At 41.3% G+C, this 20451-nt stretch overlaps 1 protein-coding gene across 2 annotated transcripts in view; it reads left to right on the forward strand.

Moving 5' to 3' along the window:
- Positions 1 to 12066, forward strand: part of THOC2 (THO complex 2) — a 109479-nt gene extending 97413 nt beyond the window's left edge. For both annotated transcript variants that reach the window (XM_038415423.2, XM_038415425.2), the window contains one exon: positions 11238 to 12066. The gene's annotated coding sequence lies outside the window, so the exon portion shown is untranslated. The remainder of the gene's footprint in view (positions 1 to 11237) is intronic.
- Positions 12067 to 20451: the final 8385 nt, after the last annotated feature.

Below are 20451 nucleotides of genomic sequence, written 5' to 3' on the forward strand. Positions count from 1 at the left end.
TGACTGATTAAACCATAGCAAATAATTTATTCAAAGAATGTAGCCTCTCTGTTTACCAGTTGCCTGTGAGCAGTTTATAATTTTCTTATATTTGTTCTCCATTCAAAATTACTTGATGAATTGTTTCTGTGGAAAATTATTGGTCTGTAGACTGATTTTCTGCATATTTGCAGAAAGCAAACATAAGGAAGAATGCAGCTGAAGCAAACTCAAATTTTTATTCAATTAAATATTTGTTGAAGTTTTAGAGTTAATTGCCCAACTATAGTGAGCATGGTTCTGAAATATCATAAAATGTACTGCCATCTGGGTGAGGTCTTCAGCCTCTCTACCTCCCCTTTATGCCATCAAAATATAGTAGAAAGCTTTCACCATGAGGAAAAAATCAGTGTATTAAAAGGGTGGCAGTACTTAAAACAGGAATACCATTCAGTATGCTATATGACAAACGAAGATGGAGATAAAGGTCAGAATATGCATCAGTAACTTAAGGATCAAGCAAAGTAGTTTGTACTATCTCATGATCCTTGCTAAGAAGATATTTTTAAATGTCCTCCACAGCAAAATTACAGCAGCATTTCTGCTGTGGTGTCTCCGACAGAGTAACCTGGAGATAACACTGCCGCTGGGGGGAGGGTGGCAGAGACCTTTTGCCCTGGACTCAGAGATAAAGAGGTGCAGGAGAGCTGCTTTCTTTTTTCTGCTCCACAGATATGGCAGAGGAAGGGGACTTACTTTGTGAAGTCACCTCACCATCCAGAAATGCCAGAAGGCATCCTCTTCACTGAGACTATTACTCCAAAAAGCAATTAGTACAGCCTTGCGCAGATACATTTGTATTCACATCCGATCCGCAGAAATGGTCTGCGAATGTAAAGGAGATATCCATGTATTTGCAGGGCTGTAGCAATTAGGGAAGTTAAGTTGACTCGGATATTGGAAGGGTTTTGACAATTTGTCCTGGTGACATTGCTTGCCCAGCCACTAAAGCCAAAAGCAGGTAACTGAAGGGAGTTCCTGCATAATGAAAATCACACTGGTGCCCTGTGCCCTTTGGTGGGGTCTAGGGGGAAGGAGATGATGCTAGGAGTCAGGGCCCTAGCTATTTTGGGGACACTTTTTTCTCCTTATATATCATTCTGAGTTTAACCAAGGCACTAAGCTATATTTGAACAGCTGGGAGCTGTGATCTCTGAAGGGCCCTCATTTATGGAATTTACTTCCCTTGTTCATTCAACAAAGCCAGTGTCTGCTGACCTTTGGGAAATGGTCTCAAGCTTATTGATTTGCTTAAATGTTTTCGTAAGGGAGTGCGCTTGAGCAGGCTGAGTTCTGAGCCGAGGACAGAGTTCTTTTGGGGCTAACCTTGTGTAGTTTATCTTCTATTAGAATACCAAACTACATGTGACCAGAAGTTCACGTATGTGTGCTTTCATAAATGGAGAATTGAAATATATTCAAATGAAGTATAATCATAAAAATAAAGACAGGTTTCAGAGTAGCAGCCGTGTTAGTCTGTATTCGCAAAAAGAAAAGGAGTACTTGTGGCAGCTTAGAGACTAAGAAATTTATTAGAGCATAAGCTTTTGTGAGCTACAGCTCACTTCATCGGATGCATTTGGTGGAAAATACAGAGGGGAGATTGATATATACACACACACAGAACATGAAACAATGGGTTTATCATACGCACTGTAAGGAGAGTGATCACTTAAGATAAGCCATCACCAGCAGCAGGGGGGGGAAAGGAGGAAAACCTTTCATGGTGACAAGCAAGGTAGGCTATTTCCAGCAGTTAACAAGAATATCTGAGGAACGATGGGGGGTGGGGTGGGGGGGAGAAATAACATGGGGGAAATAGTTTTAAATTGTGTAATGACTCATCCATTCCCAGTCTCTTTCAAGCCTAAGTTAATTGTATCCAGTTTGCAAATTAATTCCAATTCAGCAGTCTCTCGTTGGAGTCTGTTTTTGAAGCTTTTTTGTTGAAGGATAGCCACTCTCAGGTCTGTAATCGAGTGACCAGAGAGACTGAAGTGTTCTCCAACTGGTTTTTGAATGTTATAATTCTTGACGTCTGATTTGTGTCCATTCTTTCTTTTACGTAGAGACTGTCCAGTTTGACCAATGTACATGGCAGAGGGGCATTGCTGGAACATGATGGCATATATCACATTGGTAGATGCGCAGGTGAACGAGCCTCTGATAGTGTGTCTGATGTGATTAGGCCCTATGATGGTGTCCCCTGAATAGATATGTGGACAGCGTTGGCAACGGGCTTTGTTGCAAGGATAGGTTCCTGGGTTAGTGGTTCTGTTGTGTGGTGTGTGGTTGCTGGTGAGTATTTGCTTCAGATTGGGAGGCTGTCTGTAAGCAAGGACTGGCCTGTCTCCCAAGATCTGTGAGAGTGATGGGTCGTCCTTCAGGATAGGTTGTAGGTCCTTGATGATGCGTTGGAGAGGTTTTAGTTGGGGGCTGAAGGTGATGGCCAGTGGCATTTTGTTGGGCCTGTCCTGTAGTAGGTGACTTCTGGGTATTCTTCTGGCTCTGTCAGTCTGTTCCTTCACTTCAGCAGGTGGGTATTGTAGTTGTAGGAATGCATGATAGAGATCTTGTAGGTGTTTGTCTCTGTCTGAGGGGTTGGAGCAAATGCGGTTATATCGTAGAGCTTGGCTGTAGACAATGGATCGTGTGGTATGATCTGAATGAAAGCTAGAGGCATGTAGGTAGGAATAGCGGTCAGTAGGTTTCCGATATAGGGTGGTGTTTATGTGACCGTCGCTTATTAGCACCGTAGTGTCCAGGAAGTGGATCTCTTGTGTGGACTGGTCCAGGCTGAGGTTGATGGTGGGATGGAAATTGTTGAAATCATGGTGGAATTCCTCAAGGGCTTCTTTTCCATGGGTCCAGATGATGAAGATGTCATCAATGTAGCGCAAGTAGAGTAGGGGCATTAGGAGACGAGAGCTGAGGAAGCGTTGTTCTAAGTCAACCATAAAAATGTTGGCATACTGTGGGGCCATGCGGGTACCCATCACAGTGCCGCTGATTTGAAGGTATACATTGTCCCCAAATGTGAAATAGTTATGGGTGAGGACAAAGTCACAAAGTTCACCCACCAGGTTAGCCGTGACATTATCGGGGATACTGTTCCTGACAGCTTGTAGTCCATCTTTGTGTGGAATGTTGGTGTAGAGGGCTTCTACATCCATAGTGGCTAAGATGGTGTTTTTAGAAAGATCACCAATGGATCACCACCCTATATCGGAAACCTACTGACCGCTATTCCTACCTACTTGCCTCTAGCTTTCATCCAGATCATACCACACGATCCATTGTCTACAGCCAAGCTCTACGATATAACCGCATTTGCTCCAACCCCTCAGACAGAGACAAACACCTACAATGTCTCTATCATGCATTCCTACAACTACAATACCCACCTGCTGAAGTGAAGGAACAGATTGACAGAGCCAGAAGAGTACCCAGAAGTCACCTACTACAGGACAGGCCCAACAAAGAAAATATCAGAACTCCACTAGCCATCACCTTCAGCCCCCAACTAAAACTTCTCCAACGCATCATCAAGGACCTACAACCTATCCTGAAGGACGACCCATCACTCTCACAGATCTTGGGAGACAGGCCAGTCCTTGCTTACAGACAGCCCCCCAATCTGAAGCAAATACTCACCAGCAACCACACACCACACAACAGAACCACTAACCCAGGAACCTATCCTTGCAACAAAGCCCGTTGCCAACTCTGTCCACATATCTATTCAGGGGACACCATCATAGGGCCTAATCATATCAGACACACTATCAGAGGCTCGTTCACCTGCGCATCTACCAATGTGATATATGCCATCACGTGCCAGCAATGCCCCTCTGCCATGTACATTGGTCAAACTGGACAGTCTCTACGTAAAAGAATGAATGGACACAAATCAGACGTCAAGAATTATAACATTCAAAAACCAGTTGGAGAACACTTCAGTCTCTCTGGTCACTCAATTACAGACCTGAGAGTGGCTATCCTTCAACAAAAAAGCTTCAAAAACAGACTCCAACGAGAGACTGCTGAATTGGAATTAATTTGCAAACTGGATACAATTAACTTAGGCTTGAAAGAGACTGGGAATGGATGAGTCATTACACAAAGTAAAACTATTTCACCATGTTATTTCTCCACCCCACCCCACCCCACCCCCCACCGTTCCTCAGATATTCTTGTTAACTGCTGGAAATAGCCTACCTTGCTTGTCACCATGAAAGGTTTTCCTCCTTTCCCCCCCCCTGCTGCTGGTGATGGCTTATCTTAAGTGATCACTCTCCTTACAGTGTGTATGATAAACCCATTGTTTCATGTTCTCTGTGTGCGTATATCAATCTCCCCTCTGTATTTTCCACCAAATGCATCCGATGAAGTGAGCTGTAGCTCACGAAAGCTTATGCTCTAATAAATTTCTTAGTCTCTAAGCTGCCACAAGTACTCCTTTTCTTTTTTCATAAAAATAAAGGTTATGTAGCATAGTTTAAGAAACAAGCACTTAAGTAAATGTCAGTTCTTCAAGGAATGTCCCTATGGGTGCTCAGCTTCAGGTGTTGGTGCGTCCTTGTGCCTTTGATTGGAGAATTTCAGGAGCAGTGCTTGTCTGGGCCACTCGTGCGTGCTCCCCATCTTGCACCTAGCACTACATGAGAAGACACCGTCTTCTCCCGCCGCCCCAATTCCTTTTCAGTCATCCTTGGTCTGACATGGAGTTCCCAGCAATGTTAAGACTAATAGCTAAACTTAGAGTTTAGAGTAGTCTTTAGTACCCTACTTAGGTTTACATATCCCTTTCTCCCCATTTATTTTCTTTATTTTTTTTTTTCCTTTCCCCCTTTACTCCAGGTTTGAATACCCCTTAGCTTAGTTAGAGTTCACCATTAGGGTTGAACCACTATAACTTGAGCCATGCCCAATTCACTGGTCTTCAAGTACTGCCTTTCCTGCTGAGAGGCGATCCCGATTTCGGATGGGCACTCTGTGTGTCCGGTGCCTAGGATGCATGAAGCTTACACCAGAAAGGACCGAAACTTAAACCTCAAACTACTGTTAATGGAGAAGTCTCTGCACCCAGCATCTGATTCAGGTCTGCAGTCCTTCCCTGGACAGTTTTCCCTGGCAACTTCACCCATATCACAGTGGAAGGCTCAGCCTTCCAAAAGGCAATGAGGAAAAGAGCTTCAGCTTTTGTCAAGGAGCTGCCGAAAAAGAAGCACTCCCTGGCCCACTCCTCATCCTTAGTACCAACCACACTGTGGCCGAGTACTTACAAGGCACCAGGATCGTCTGGTACCACGAGTACCGTGAAAACCAGTGACCCTAAATGTACAAACCTACCTCCTCCGCTACAGCACTGACAAGAGCTGCCTCAAGATGCAGCACTGATACACTACAAGGAAGTTATGGTGCCATCTCCTGTCCCAACAACTCACAGCGCTCCAAGGCTAGCACCGACAACTGCAACTACAAGAGCACTGTTGGCACTGACCACCTCTGTACCGAAACCATCGGCACTGCACCTCTTCCTACATCAGACAGACCTTCATGTCTCATCGATGCCTGAATCACCTTTTTCCATCACTGATGTTTCTCTGGCACGCACAGCACCACGTCAGCCCACTTCACCACTGGCCCCTCCATCCTCTAGTGAGGAAGAAGATACTGAGAAGGAAGTTGCCTTCTCATCTCAGCACTCCTCTCCTGTTCAATCTACTGCAGCACTGAGTCCACCTGTACAGTCTAAACCTGTCACAGGGCTGACACCATTCACCACTCAGTGGCCCTACTGGCGGACATACAGGAGACAGTACCCTAGACTCCAAGCCCATACAAGAAGAGGCTTAGAGCTTCCTCACCACCTTCAGTTGCTGCACTTTCAGAGCCTCCTGAGGAGAGCATTTGAAGAACAGGAGGAAACCCAGGAACAGGATACATCACCAACATCCAACATTTCTTTCTCATCCCTGGACGAGGCCATAATGCCAGCGTCACCCCCAGTGGTGGATGATTTTAAATGCATTCAAAAACTCTTTAAAGAATCACTGATACCATAGAGTTTCCTCTAGAGGAGCTCCCAAAGTCCCAGCACAAACTACTGGACATTCTCCGTACATCCTTCTAATTTAAAATTGTGCTGCCCATAAATGACTGGCCAAAAACATGGCAGACCCCAACTACAATACTGCCCACCTGCAAGAGAGCAGATAAGAAGTATTATGTTCCCTCTAAAGAACTAGACTTCTTATTTTCTCACCCTGCACCAAATTCACTAGTGGTTGATACTATCAACCAATGAGGCAAACAACAACTGAGATCCACTTGATACAACAAACAGTGGAAAGGCCTATTCATCTGCCACTCTTCAGTTCTGGATTGCCAATTATGCTGCCCTCATGGCAAAATACGACTACACAATTTACTCCAAACTCACTGAATTTATTGACATCATACCAGAGGACAAAAGAGACCAATTGAAGTCCATAATTTCAGAGGGCCAACTCCTATCCAGAACCGCCTTACAGACCTCTCCTCTAGATGTGGGCGATATAGTAGCATGCTCCACAGCCACTGCCATAGCTATGCGCCGACTTTGTGGCTTCACCTGTCTGACTTCCCAAGGAAGGTATAATCCACTGTCGAGGACCTCCCATTCAATGGCCAGAAACTGTTCGCAGCAAAAACCGATGAGTCACTTCACACCCTGTAAGACTCAAGGGTGACGCTCTGCTGCCCTTATATACACATCTGCATCAAAAAGAAAACAGGGTAAATATTACCCCACTCAGCACACAAGATCTGTCCTGTAAACCTCACAACAGAGGCACTATGACACCGAAAGACAGAGGCCTCCAATGCATCGCCAACTTCCAGCTCAATCATCAACATCCCACCAGCCCTCTGCAAAACAACAATTTTGTGGGTTTGGTTGAGGACCCAAAAGACCTTCCCCATTCGTCAGCACTGACACCATCACTAACCGTCCACTGTTTTGGAGATGGGTTGACTCCTTTCTACCTAGCATGGTAATCCATCGCCATGGATAAATGGGTTCTGGAGTTAATCCATTCAGGCTATACAATACCATTCATCTCCATCCCTCCTTCCCTCCCTTTCCCCTCTTCAGGACCCCTCTCACGAACACCTTCTACAGCAAGAAGTAAACCACTTACTACAACTGGGTGCCATGGAACATGTACCATCACAACACAAAGGGAAGGGTTTTTACTCCCACTACTTCTTAACTCAGAAAAAGGATGGAGGCCTATCTTAGACCTCAGAAACAAATTCATAAGGATCCAACGGTTCAGGATGGTCACATTAGCAACAAGAACCCCTGTTCCAGTGTGGGTAAACAGGCTTTTGACCCTCAATTCAAGATGCCTATTTTCACGTAACCGTACATCCCATGCACAGGAGGTTCCTCAGGTTTACTCTGGGGACAGAACATTATCAATACAAAGTTCTGCTATTTGGCCTGACAACAGCACCTTGGGTGTTTTCCAAAGTGTTCCCGTTTGTGGTAGCACACCTCCATAAACAGGGAGTGACAATTTTTCTCTATCTGGATGATTGCCTGTTAAAGGCACCCACCTCGGCAGATGCCATAGGCACTATGCAGATGACAATACTCTCTTCTTGCGGCTGGGACTACAAATCAACACACAAAAATCAACACTAACACCTGTGCAGAAACTGGACTTCATCGGGGCACATCTTGGTGCTCTAGAGGCCAAAGTGTCACTACCACCGACCAGATTTCTCACTGTAGCCAATCTGATCTCCACCATATTGAATAGCCTACAGATATTGGCATGGACTTACCTCCAACTACTAGGCCATATGGCAGCAACCACATTTGTGGTACGACACATGCGTCTTCACGTGTGCTGCCTTCAGGGCTGGCTAAGAACCATGTATCACAGAAATGCAGACACTGTTTGTAATGCTGTTCAAAGTCAAAGACTCGCTATGCTGGTGGACGCAACCCAACAATGTGTGCATGGGAGTCCCTTTCTCACAGACTCCACCGTCAATGATTCTCACAGCTGACGCCTCCTTGATAGATTTTGGCCCATCTACGTCATCACACAATTCAGGGTAGGTTGTCTCCCATTGAGACTCTGTTACACATAATTCTCCTGGAACTCTGAGCAGTTCGCAACGTGTGCTTACGCTTTCTGCCATTGATCAGGAACAAGACTATACAGGTAATGACTGACAATATTGCCTGCCTGTTTATACAAACCAGCAGGGAGGGGCATAGGCACTGCCTATGCACCAAAGTCATTAAACTATGGATTTTGTGTATCCAGCACAATGTCAGCATCTCAGCCTTGTACCTCCCAGCACATCAAAATGCCACAGCAGATACATCAAGCAGGGAATTCTCCCAGGACCATGAATGGGAACTAAACATGGTCCTACAGAGCATATTTGAACACTGGAGTCATCCATTCATAGACCTTTTTGTGACCTCCCAGAATCACAAATGCCCACAGTTCTGCTCGAGAGCAGGTTTGGGCCCCCGTTCCTTGGGCGATGCCTTTCTCCTCAATGGGACATGCATATCCTATACACGTTTCAAGTTCTCCCTTGCTATCGAGGGTAATACACAAAATAAGAGCTGAAAAGGCCAAAGTCCTCTTGATAGGCCCCACATGGCCCAGACAAACTTGAGACTTGCACCGTGAACTCTTCCAAATCTTCTCTTGTAGGATGCAGGACAGGTCTGCCACCCAAATCTGGAGAGCCTTCACCTGAGAGCATGGCTCCTACATGGCTCCAGTACAATGAACTAACCTGCTCGGAACTGGTGAAAGACATATTGGTAAACAGGAAGAGGACAACCACATGGAATACTTTCCAGCATAAATGGAAGAGATTTGCTATCTGGTGCCAAAACAAACAAGTCCAACCTGTTACCGCTCCCTTACCAATTATTTTAGAATACAGACTGGAACTAAAAAATTCCAGTCTATCTCTTAGTTTGCTTAGAGTACACCTCGTCGCTATTATTGCTTTTCAACCCAGGATAGACAGGATATTGATTAGGGATGTAAATATAGTTTTAAAAAGTAGCTGTTTAAACTATTAAAATTATACCTGTTAACCATTTAATCATTAACAAGTTCACAATTAACCCCACGTATATATTATCGTTGTCAAGTGTGTTTACTAACAACAAAAATAGACTTATGTGTAAACCCACTTTTTCAATGACCTGTACTTCATTAAGTTGAAAATACTGATATATTCCTCCATGTTGTTCTGTCATACTTTTAGTTTGGAGAACTGTGGATCAAAGCTCTAGTCACGAGGTTACACAACCCAATTGCTACATATTTGCTGGTATTGCTGTGGCATTTTTAATGTGCACATTAGGTATTACAATGTCACAATTATTTTATTTATTTACCAGTGTGTTTTAAATGTTAACTGCAATATATTAACGGTAAGACTAGTACTTAATGGATAACCGTTTAATATTTTACATCCCTAATGTCTATATTTGCCCATCCTACCACTAAATGATTTCTATTGGACATTAGAAATGTTTACCCTGAAATATGAGTGCCTACCCCACTTTGGGGCTTGAACTTGGTATTATGCTGCCTTACTGGACCACATTCAAACCATTAGCAACATGCCCTCTAACACATCTGTCAATGAAGGTTGCATTCTGATTCGCTATCGTGTCCACTCAACAAGAGGGAGAGTTAGGAGCCCTCATGGCACACCCACCTTATACCATCTTCTTCAAAGATAAGGTCACCCTAAGACCTCACCCTAAATTTTTACCCAACGTACTCTTCTCTTTCCACCTGAGCCAACCAATCCATCTTCCCTCGTTCTTCCCCGAACCCCATGGGAGCAAATGGGACTCCATATTACACACCCTGGATATCAGATACGTATTAACGTTCTACCTTGAGAGAACCAAGAACCAAGAAAGTCATCAAGACTTACTTCAACTTTGGTACAATCTAAAGGTTCTGCCATTTCCAAGCAGAGGCTGTCCAAATGGATTTCTGGGTGCATTCATCTATCCTATCAACATGACATACAACCCCCACCTGGTATCCGAACTCTATCTACCAGGTCATTATCAACAACATGCTGATCATGGACATATGTAAAGTGGCCATCTGGGCGTCCACGCACACGTTTACAAAACACTGTGCAATAGATCAGAGCTCAAGATCAGGTACATTGGTAGGACTTACAGTAATATCAATTACCTGCACAACTCTGAAGCTCCTTCTGTCCATCAAGGGCCACTGCTTAGCAGTCAACTGAAGTGGAGCACCCACAGGTACACTCCTTGAAGAAGAGAAGGTTACCTACCCTGTGCAGTAACTGAGGTTCTTTGAGATGGTGTCCCTGTGGGTGCTCCACTATCCACCCTCCTCCCCTTTACTTTGGAGTTCAGTCTGTGGACTCGGGTGGGGAAGGAACTGAGTGGGGGATCTGGTCGTGCTGCACTAGATAGGTGCTGACAACAGCATGAGACAGGGAAAACGCATGCATGACCAGACAAGAACTGCTGCTGAAATTCTCTGATCAAAGGCACCCACAGGGACATAATCTCAAAGAACAGGATGAGAAATCTTCTTTTACAAATTTAGGTAATACACATCCAGTTATTTCTTGCAGTAAATGAAGGGGCATCTGGTATAACATTCACTTTACTCTCCTTTATTTGCGGGATAAGTGTGCAGAAGTGCTTTTAGAGCAACACAGAATTGTGGCAGCTAATTCCATTCCTGCTGCTTGCACAGCCTCCTCTATTACATTCTCCATAATGTGTGTATTGCTTTATATTCATTGCTTTTATTTCTCATTTCGACATATTAATCTTCTTGGGATAGTGTACAACAGCTTGTTGAATTTCACTTTTTCCAATACTTGTTTTTGTTGAATTTTTATCTATTAAGCAGAGTTTTCCATTATTTTTATTTATAACCCCAGTGCCTGATTGTGTGTGTTAGTGTAGTTCTCATTACAAAGTAGGAAATTGAAGTAATTATCTGTAAAATCTAAAGATAATCAAAGTGGCCAATTAAAATAATAATTTTCCACCCTCATTGTTTGGACTGTGAATGAAAATAAATTCTAACAAGTTCTGAATCTTCTGATTCTTTAGAAATGACATCTAATTGCATTGGTGTTTGTATTTGTTGTAGGTGAGGCTGAAAGTGGAAGATATCCAGCTGTGACCAGAAATGTATTTTCAAGAGTATAGATTGCACAGAAATTTGTGAATGAAGAGGACCCATCTGCATCTCCTTAAATTATTCAGTTCTCTGCTTTATTTCCCCCATGCTGAACATTTAATTGTTGAGTTGTACATTACTGTATTTTAACTTGTTGCTTAGTTTCTCACATTTATTTTCAGTACCTGGCTGAAAGTGTTACTTATTCCATATTTTAGCACAATGTGCTGCAAACAGTTGCCATAGTGCAAATAAGGTTTCATGTGTACAGAGTTCCTCTTTAGGTTGTCTAAATACTGCCTGAGTTTAATGATTCTTTCAATCTGAACTGCATTCTTTTAGGTGTCTGAAAACCATAAATAAACAGTTATTGAACCATTTTTGAATTTACCTCATTTAAACTCAGTTTTTATTTATTACTTAGCCTGTTTTTAATATCAGTCACTAAAAACCAAGTGGGAGCACTGTTTTCATGCAATGCTTAGGAATTATTTGTATATTATGTGTACAACATTGAGCTGTTTAAAAAAAAAACAAAACAAAACAAAACAAACCCCAAACCTGCACTCAATTGTCCCTTGCCACACCTATGTTTGTCGTGATGTTTTTAGATAAATTGGAAAATACTCTCTTCAAAAATGAAATAAATTAGGTTTCAATTCTACAGCTACAGGAGCTTTGTATCGCTGAACTTTAGCCTGAAAAGTTTCACAATGACATTTTTAAAAAAGATAATTTTTTTTATCTGCTGAATTCTACCAGTGTAACCTTTTTTCTAAATAAACAATAGTTTTCTCAATGGGTCGTAAATCATTGTGTCTGTGTTGTCGCTTTATTAACAAAGGTAGTGCTACAAAATTCAATTTTAGTCAGTGTGAGCTAGCTTACTTTCCTTAAACCTCTTCCTCTATGACTAAATCCTCTTTCAGTTGGTCTGCCTTACAAATCATATCATACACACATCTGGAAAAGACGTGGGTCATTTAATGTGTCCCGCTAGCGCTTGATCCTGTCTGTCCATTGTGGATCAGGCACAGAAATCACAAATCTGCATTATGCTTTTGAATGCATTTAATGATTCTATTTAACATCATTTATCAAGGAAGTCCACTAATTAATTTTACAGTGAATTAGGAAAAACACCCTAACCTAAATTTCCTCTTTTTTTGTCCATCTTAAATATTTTTCCAGCCCCTAGATGTGAGGATCTAAATGGGTTCTTACTTCAGCAGAATATATTAAAGAAATATTTTACGCTTTGTAAGTCTGATCCCTTATTTTTCAGCCTGGTAACTATTACCTAACAGAGTAGTCCTCACTTTCCCACAAGTAAGAATTTGCAGGATCAGCCCTTAAATTTGTAAAATCAGAAAATGAATAAGTACAACAACTAGTTCATTATCCTAATAAAGTAATAAGAACAGGATCTTGTTAGAAATAGCAGTAATCTAGTGACCTTCCTCTGCTACCACATTTTTTTAAAAACCTGGTGTTAGAGGTCTTCGAGACATATTCTGTTTAATACTCTTTAGCAATGTTGTTTTTTTTAAAATTTAAGTGACATTTCCGGTGAGACACTTCAACTCAAGAATACAGATAGTTTCAGTTGCTTTATTGGGTTTTTTTTTAAACTACTTTAAAATATAATTAATGCTAACGTAACAAAATATTGTAAATATTTACAGAAATATACCGATACTGATATTTAGAAATATCAAAATGGCTGAATGAAAATAACTATTGATGTGAGAGGAGAGAACGGAGAACAGTGTAATTGATATAAGGATAACCTTTTGTATCTCTGATGATACAGTTTTTAAATTGTATAATTATGGATTAAGAGTCTTAAATTCTTACCATAAAAATGTTTGTACATGTACTTCAGTGTTCAGATTCCAAATCTAAGACAAAAGTTTACATGTTTTATTAGTCAGAAGCACCAGGATGGGAAGGCTATGTATATAAAACTCCATTTTAAAAAAAAAGCTGCACTGAAAGAACAGTAAGGTTGCAGAAGTGAGGCACTCAAATCAGACAATGACAAATTTGCTGTCACAACCTTAACTCCTGCCCCCTAGTGCACATTACAATAGTGTCTCATTACATTATCACCCACTTTCCTTCACAGTCAATGAGACTGAATCAGAGCCCAGGATGGAAGATGCTGAGTGAATAAGACAGCTGTTTTTATTCTCCTTGTTCAGTGTGTGCCCCTCATCTTTATTTAGACTGGTCAAAAGCTCGGCAAAATCAGTATAAACACTTCCATTTAATTACAGTGGGTTTTGAACCAGCCCCTTACTATACACTACCCAATGTTCGTCCCAAATATGGAATTCAATAAGTTGAGAAGTACTAATCTTTCCCTAGATGTCTTTTTACATTTTACTGAATCTTCCTTCATGCTGCACATCGTTACAACCTCTCCAGATTACGTCCCAGTTAGCTTGTTTCCTCTTTGTGTATTACTGCCTTACGTTTTGTTTTCTGCAAATTTAATCACTGTTGAATTTACATCTTTTTCTAAGTCAGTTAGGGCCTTATCAAAAGCCCATTAAAATCAATGGCAATTTTTTCCAATTTCCTAGTCTAGTGAAATTAAGGTTCCAATTTGCTGCCCCTTAAATTTTGTTTAATATTCTTAATTTGAGAGGTTTAAGGGGAGCCTTTATGTTGTCCGTGGGAGGGAGGAAAAGTCTGTCTGAAACCTTATTGCTTGATTGAGATTGTGCTGAATATGCACTTTTGAAGCGGTATTTCCTTTCTTTATGACTTGATCCTAATTTTACTGAAGTCAATAGGAGCATTGCTGTTGACTTTAATGGGATTATGATCTGGCCCTTAATACCAGACAGGTGGTACTGTACCGGACTGTTCGTTTAGTAAGGCCCCCTTCATTTTTGCAGTATGTGTAGGTACTGGCAGTTGTTTCTCTCACATGCACATACACACACACGCGCGTGCGCGCGCACACGCTCTCTCTTCCCCCCACTCCCTCCCCAGAGATAAAAAGTTCCAATTTGGGACACTCCAGTTCACCCCCTCCCTCCATGCAAGTGTCATTTCCCCCTAAAATTTTCTCTCCAAGTGGCTCCTATAAACTGATCAAAATGAAGACCAGTTTTTAAATTAATGTGGAAAATATGGATTGTGAAAGAAATGCCCATTTACAAGAATCAGAAAAGTGGTGGTGCACATTCTGTCCCACATCGTTCGTTGCAATGTGGAGAGGTAGAACCTTGGAGGTCACTTTTTCAAGGCACAATTGTTTTCTTTATAAAGTGAAAAATTCAGTTTTAAATAGGCGTAGTAAATTCACATTTACTGAAAGGCAGAAAAAAGCAATCTCTCTCCTACCCATCTGTCATTTGAGTCCCTTCCCCCCTGACCCTGCCCCCCCCCGTCTCTTTCTCTTGTTTGTTTTGAAGGTGTTTCGTGCCCTTAAACTGTCCCACATCTCTCAAGTTGCTGCTGCTGCTGAACTCCCATTACTCTTCTAGGTGACTTCTACAGAGCTATGCCTAGCCACTGCATAAATACTCCCTTCAATATTGTGCAGGATACTGTACAGTGACTACCCATGAAGTAGGTCTACTTTTAAAGCTGGAGGTGTAATTTCCATCTCGAGGAGACATACCTGCATTAGCTCTGATCAAGCTAGTTGCTAAAAATAGTGTAACCGCAGTGCCCTGAGCGGTGGGAGGAGCTAATTGCTCAGAGTCCAGTCCCATCAGAGAACTAAGTACATACTCAGGGTGCTAGCCCCGCATGCTATTTGCACTGCTGCAGCTACACTTCTTTTTGTAGTGCACCAGCTCAATCAGAGGTAGCAGGAGTATGTCTCCTCACGCAGGGAATTACACCTCCAGTTCAAAGTGTAGTATAGACTTACCGTTGTTAGTTCAGCTGCCACAGTCACTGGTGCTAAGGGAGCTTGTATATGCCAGACACAGTTCCTTTGAAACACACTAGCAGAGAGGATTGCAAGGTGTATTTAAGCCCCGTTAACCATTGAACATGCACTTCCCATTGAAGTGCCACTTCTGCCAGGTTCTTGAAACACATCTGCATCTTGAAGATACTGACACGTTCTGCTTCTTCAATCAAGGAGACCCTTCAAAGAAGCCAAGAAGTAAGATAGACCAGCTCCAAAGGGGAAGATACAGGTGGCCCTTTGACAATCTTTGTACATGCTCGCCAGGGTTTCTCTGAACGTTCTAGGCTTCCACTGAGAGCAGCACTTCCTCCTTCTGGCTGCTGGGGGCCCCTCCATTGCTGGACACCATAACTGACAGCAGAAAGTGTCTTGTCTGTGCTTTTAATGCCCTGTCCTGCTGGTGCCCCAGCATTATGAAGGAGGTGGAAGCAGCCTTATCTGACTGCAGAGAGGAGTAACTGGGGGGGGGGGGGGAGAATAGGAGATGAGAGAAGGACAAGCTGAGTGGGAAAGGGGAAGAGATGACAAAAGGGGGCAGGCTGGGGAGGGGGCATTGCTAGGATTGAAAAGAAGAGCCTATAATGATTAGAATTAACTCTTCTCCAGAAACTGGGATAGAACTCGGGATTTATCAGTCCCATTGTTCCTCCATTGTCTAGCACATAGCTGTGAAACCAACTTGCAATGTACCTTATCTTCTTCTAGTGGCTGATCCTCTCAGCCTATGTCTACATTGGGAGATACATGTGAGATATACATACTTGCACTAGCTGTCATCAAGCTAGCACGACTATAAATAGCAATACCACTGGTAGTAGCAGTGGAGGCCTGGCTAAGTACACACCCGGCTGAAACTAGTGGGTATATACTTGGCCTAGCTCAGCTATGCTGCCACTACCTGTGCTACTGTGACTATACTGCCATTTTTTAAATGCTCATACTAGCTCAATGAGAGCTAGTACAAGTATGTTCAGAGGAGCAGGGGAATAACTCCCATACCTCCTAGTAGAATACCCTACTACGGCAACCATTAACTCCTTTAGCTCATGTGGGGTAGAGGTTTGTATTGTTGATCTAAAGATTCCAGTCTTGACAATGTGTGTGGGGGTCAATATAGTTCCACATGATGGAATTTGTCTTTTTAAAACTTGAGAAATTGCACTTAACCTCCCCCCCCCAAAAAAAAGTACATTAAATTGCAAAGCCAAGCATTCAAAATTAGGAGATGCCAGATGGAAGGCTGTTTATGGAACCTTAATTTGTCCCCCTTTTGGGTGTGCATTATGAAAGTCTCATAATTACATGATGACATCCTATTTTTCCCACTGGACCCCTGCCTCTTTCAGTGCGCAGGACAAATAGTACTCAAGGAGTTGACTTTACAACCGTAGCTTTTTAATGAAGGGGTTTTTGTATGTTTTACAATTAAAAGGGAACTAAGAATGACTGGACAGAGGGGCATCTGGGTATAGTTTATACTGAGTGGAGAAAGGACAAATATAGAGCAACTAATATGGTATGTTTCATTCATTCACCTGACCATTCTGCTTGTATGCTGTGTCCTTTTCCCTGCCTTCCTTATCTGCCTGATATTGAACAGTGACAAACTGAAACCTGAGAAAAGAAAATACTTTTTCACACATGCATAAGTAATCTGTGTAACTCATTGCCACAGGATGCAGGTAACACCAAGAGTTTAGCAAGAGTCTGAGGGATTGTACATATTTATGGACAGCAAGAATATCCAGCATTGTTAAGAGTTCATGCTAACAAAGTTTGGAAGGGGTATATAACCTCAGACTCCAGAGTTCAAGCCCATCTAACTATTAGGGATCAGGACAGTTTAAGATCCTTTCACTGAAGGAAACTTTCCCACATAATCTCCCTACTATCAGGTTTCAGGCACTTTCCTCAGAACTTCTGGTGTCAGCCCCACTGTTAGTGACAGGTTATTAAAAATGCAATGAAAGTAAAGAAAAGGGACTTGTTGCATCTGTGAAGTCAGAGCCCAGCTAAAATTGTCAGCTATGGTTTCCCACAATCCTCATGTCACTGAAATATGTACTTTTTCTAAATCAAAATAGGAAAAGTCGACAGTCCATTTTCCCTCATGTCACTTCAGAAATATCATGACCTTTTAAAAATAGTGGAAACTACAATTGTTGCTGCTGGAGTGCTGGTGGAATTTCCCCTATTTTTAAAAGACTACACCAGGTCTAATAGTAGAGAGTCACAATCCCTCAACCGGAATAATTTATTTAACAGATACAGCTACGCTAGGAAGGATCCTATGAAGCCCTGCAGTGGAACTGAGGGACTCGGCAACTTGTAAGATATGAACCATAAACGTGGAGGTGGGTGCTATAGATTATTTTAAATAAACAAAAAAGTTCTGATAGCATGTCATCATCCTCAGCGGAATTATCTATCTATATAATTATCTATAGGACTGTAGTACTCTCCTTTACATGTAGGCTATGCCTATATGGACTTTATAAATATTCTCGTCTCAATATTTTACTGTAAGGGATAACTACCAGCCAAGATTCAATTTCTTGCTTTAATAATCAAGCCTGCAAACTGTTTATTCCATATCCTTTTTTGTATGGTTGCCTTAGATGTACAACAGGGAAATTAAATTGCTATTGAATTTTTGCTGGCTTAATTGTGCTTACCTGAGTTAAAACAGTTCATAACTCTCATTCATACTTGAAAAAGCATCAGCAGGCTTTCCTGTTTTCTGGTGATGTGCTCTGATAAAGGGAGTAATTGAAGACTATTAGTTAAATCAATTCAAATCAATTCAGATCTGCACAGGGAAATCAGTCTTTATTGAACTGGTTTGGAAAATAGGGTTGTGGAATGCTCATAAAGCCGTGTGTATAAAATTCAGCTGTATCAGAGCAAACTGATTTCTAATGATTGTTCTACCAGAAAGAGATACTTAGATTAAAATGCTCAATATTCTGTTATGTAGAGGTTTTAACAAAAAGTCAGTTAACCAGGGAATGAAGATGCCAAATTAAAAGCTTTTAAATAAATCATGTTTTGAATGAAAGGGGAACTTAGCCACTGAGATCACCGTGAATCACGTCGAAGCAAAAAGTTACTTGCCCTTCATGCATTTCACACATTTATCAATATTGTTGCCAATTCCTTTAAAAAAAAGTGTAAGACAAATTTCTGTTTTGCTCCCATAATCCCCTCATGAATGATCCTGCACACAGCTAGACGAGTGAATATAAGGAATTCGTGCTTCTGAGGATATTAGCTTTTTCCCCCCATGGAAACATACTGAACTGTATTTGCTACAAATAGGATGATATGTTAGGCCCTACTTGAATCGTGGGATGATCTTCAAATAATTGTGGCTGAGTGTGGACAAGACATGGAAAATCACGGAAAAGTAATAATGGGCCTTTATTAATAGCAGCAATTTGGAAAAGCCAGAGTAGACCTATTTATTTAAGAAAAAATTACCGGAACAATAAAAACTCTCAAGTATTATGTTATGCCTGCTAATTTTTTTGCTAACCAGACATTTTGCTGCAACTCTGTTATATTCATTTAAAAAAAAAAGTGACCAGTACAATATAAATTCAAAAGACTAAAAGTCTTAACACAACTGCTGTAGAAATCGAGTCCAGTTAATTTGGCTTTTTACATTTTGCAGACATTGAATGATGATGCAGTACACCTCACTACAGTGATCTGCTTCATGCCCTGTCTTTGCTTTGTGGAGACTTGTCCATATTGAGATATTAATTAAAATCAAAATTGTGGTGGAAGCCTAATATTGTGGGATCCACAATTTCCACAATATTGCGAATGAAGTAGGGCCTAAATTATATGAGTATAATTTCATTAAGGGATGGAGCTGAAGTAGAAGATAAATTATGGATTGAAGTAAAGGTGTGGAGCATAAGGTGCTTCTATGAAGCTACATTGACGTTTGTTTAGTATTTGTACATACTGACTAGCATAAAAATCTGCAATTTAAAAATGTATATTTCATTGAAAGGAAAAGGCAAAATCCCTCTGTGTTTTAACACTACTGAAACTGATGGAGTTTCATCAGACAAGAACTTGGTCAATTAGATTCACAGAATGAAGACTTCTTTTCTGATGACATTTCACTTTACATAAGCTGTCTGGATAAACTACAGCTATCTGAATTATTTGCTACAAACAATTTATCAAATTAATTTAGCTCATATTTCTGTTCATGATTTACAGTGGAGACATTTAAGATGTTTCTGTGGGTTGTGAGACTTCTCCATGTATGCAGAATTTTATGTCTTGGGAATATCTTTGAAATAATGTCTTTCAGAGTGGAAGAAACTTTTAAAGTGCAGTCACTGTGTCTTTGACCAGGTTGTGATTTTCATTAATTAATTTGCTGGACGCAATAGTTTGCCTAATTTGCAAGATGTTAGTCTATGGTTTGTTTGCGAATTGGTCACCATGGGGATTTTCTATTTGATTGATCACATGATAGCATCTTTCCCTTGATTGGATGACCTAAACTTTACAATTAGGAGGAATGATCCTTTTTCTGTTTCCAAATTATCCATAAACATTTGTAATTTGTATCTATTGTGCAGACAATGTAAAGATCTTTTCACAGATGGCTGCAAAATGGGTTCAAATGCTGTAATAACTATTCAGTCGCTCAACATTCACAATGCTGTTTCTTTCTGGAAACATTTTTACAACTGAAAACTCATTTGTCTGCTCATGAATCAGTGAAGTAAGGCCAAGACTCTCAAAAGTCACTAATGATTTTGGGTGCTGCTTATGGGTGCCCACCTTGACATGCATTAAAGAGGACTGATTTTGAGAAAATGCTGAACACCCATCCTATGCAAATTAGTCCCCTTTAAGGGATCGCAGGCTGGGAACTCAAAATCACTAGTCACTTTGAAAATCTTGTCCAAAGAGTCTGCAAACATTTGTGAAACAAACAGATGGGTTTTATTCATCAATACTTTATTGCTGCGCTCACCCATCTCTATTGAAAACAAGCCCAACAGATTATTCACAAACTTTGAATTAGATGAATCCAGCTGTCGTATTACTCCAACACATGGGCACTATGGAGAATTTGTCTCACTGGTGTGGAAGACTGCCCAAAAATAAATCCTTAGAGGATGCTGGATACTATATGTACCTGAGTTTTCAGAACAGACAAGCCAACAATGTATGAGATATTCCAAGTTGTTTGACCTGGATCTGTTCTGTGTTTAT

This window comes from Dermochelys coriacea, chromosome 9 (assembly GCF_009764565.3).
Source record: "Dermochelys coriacea isolate rDerCor1 chromosome 9, rDerCor1.pri.v4, whole genome shotgun sequence".
Classification (NCBI taxonomy): domain Eukaryota; kingdom Metazoa; phylum Chordata; order Testudines; family Dermochelyidae; genus Dermochelys; species Dermochelys coriacea.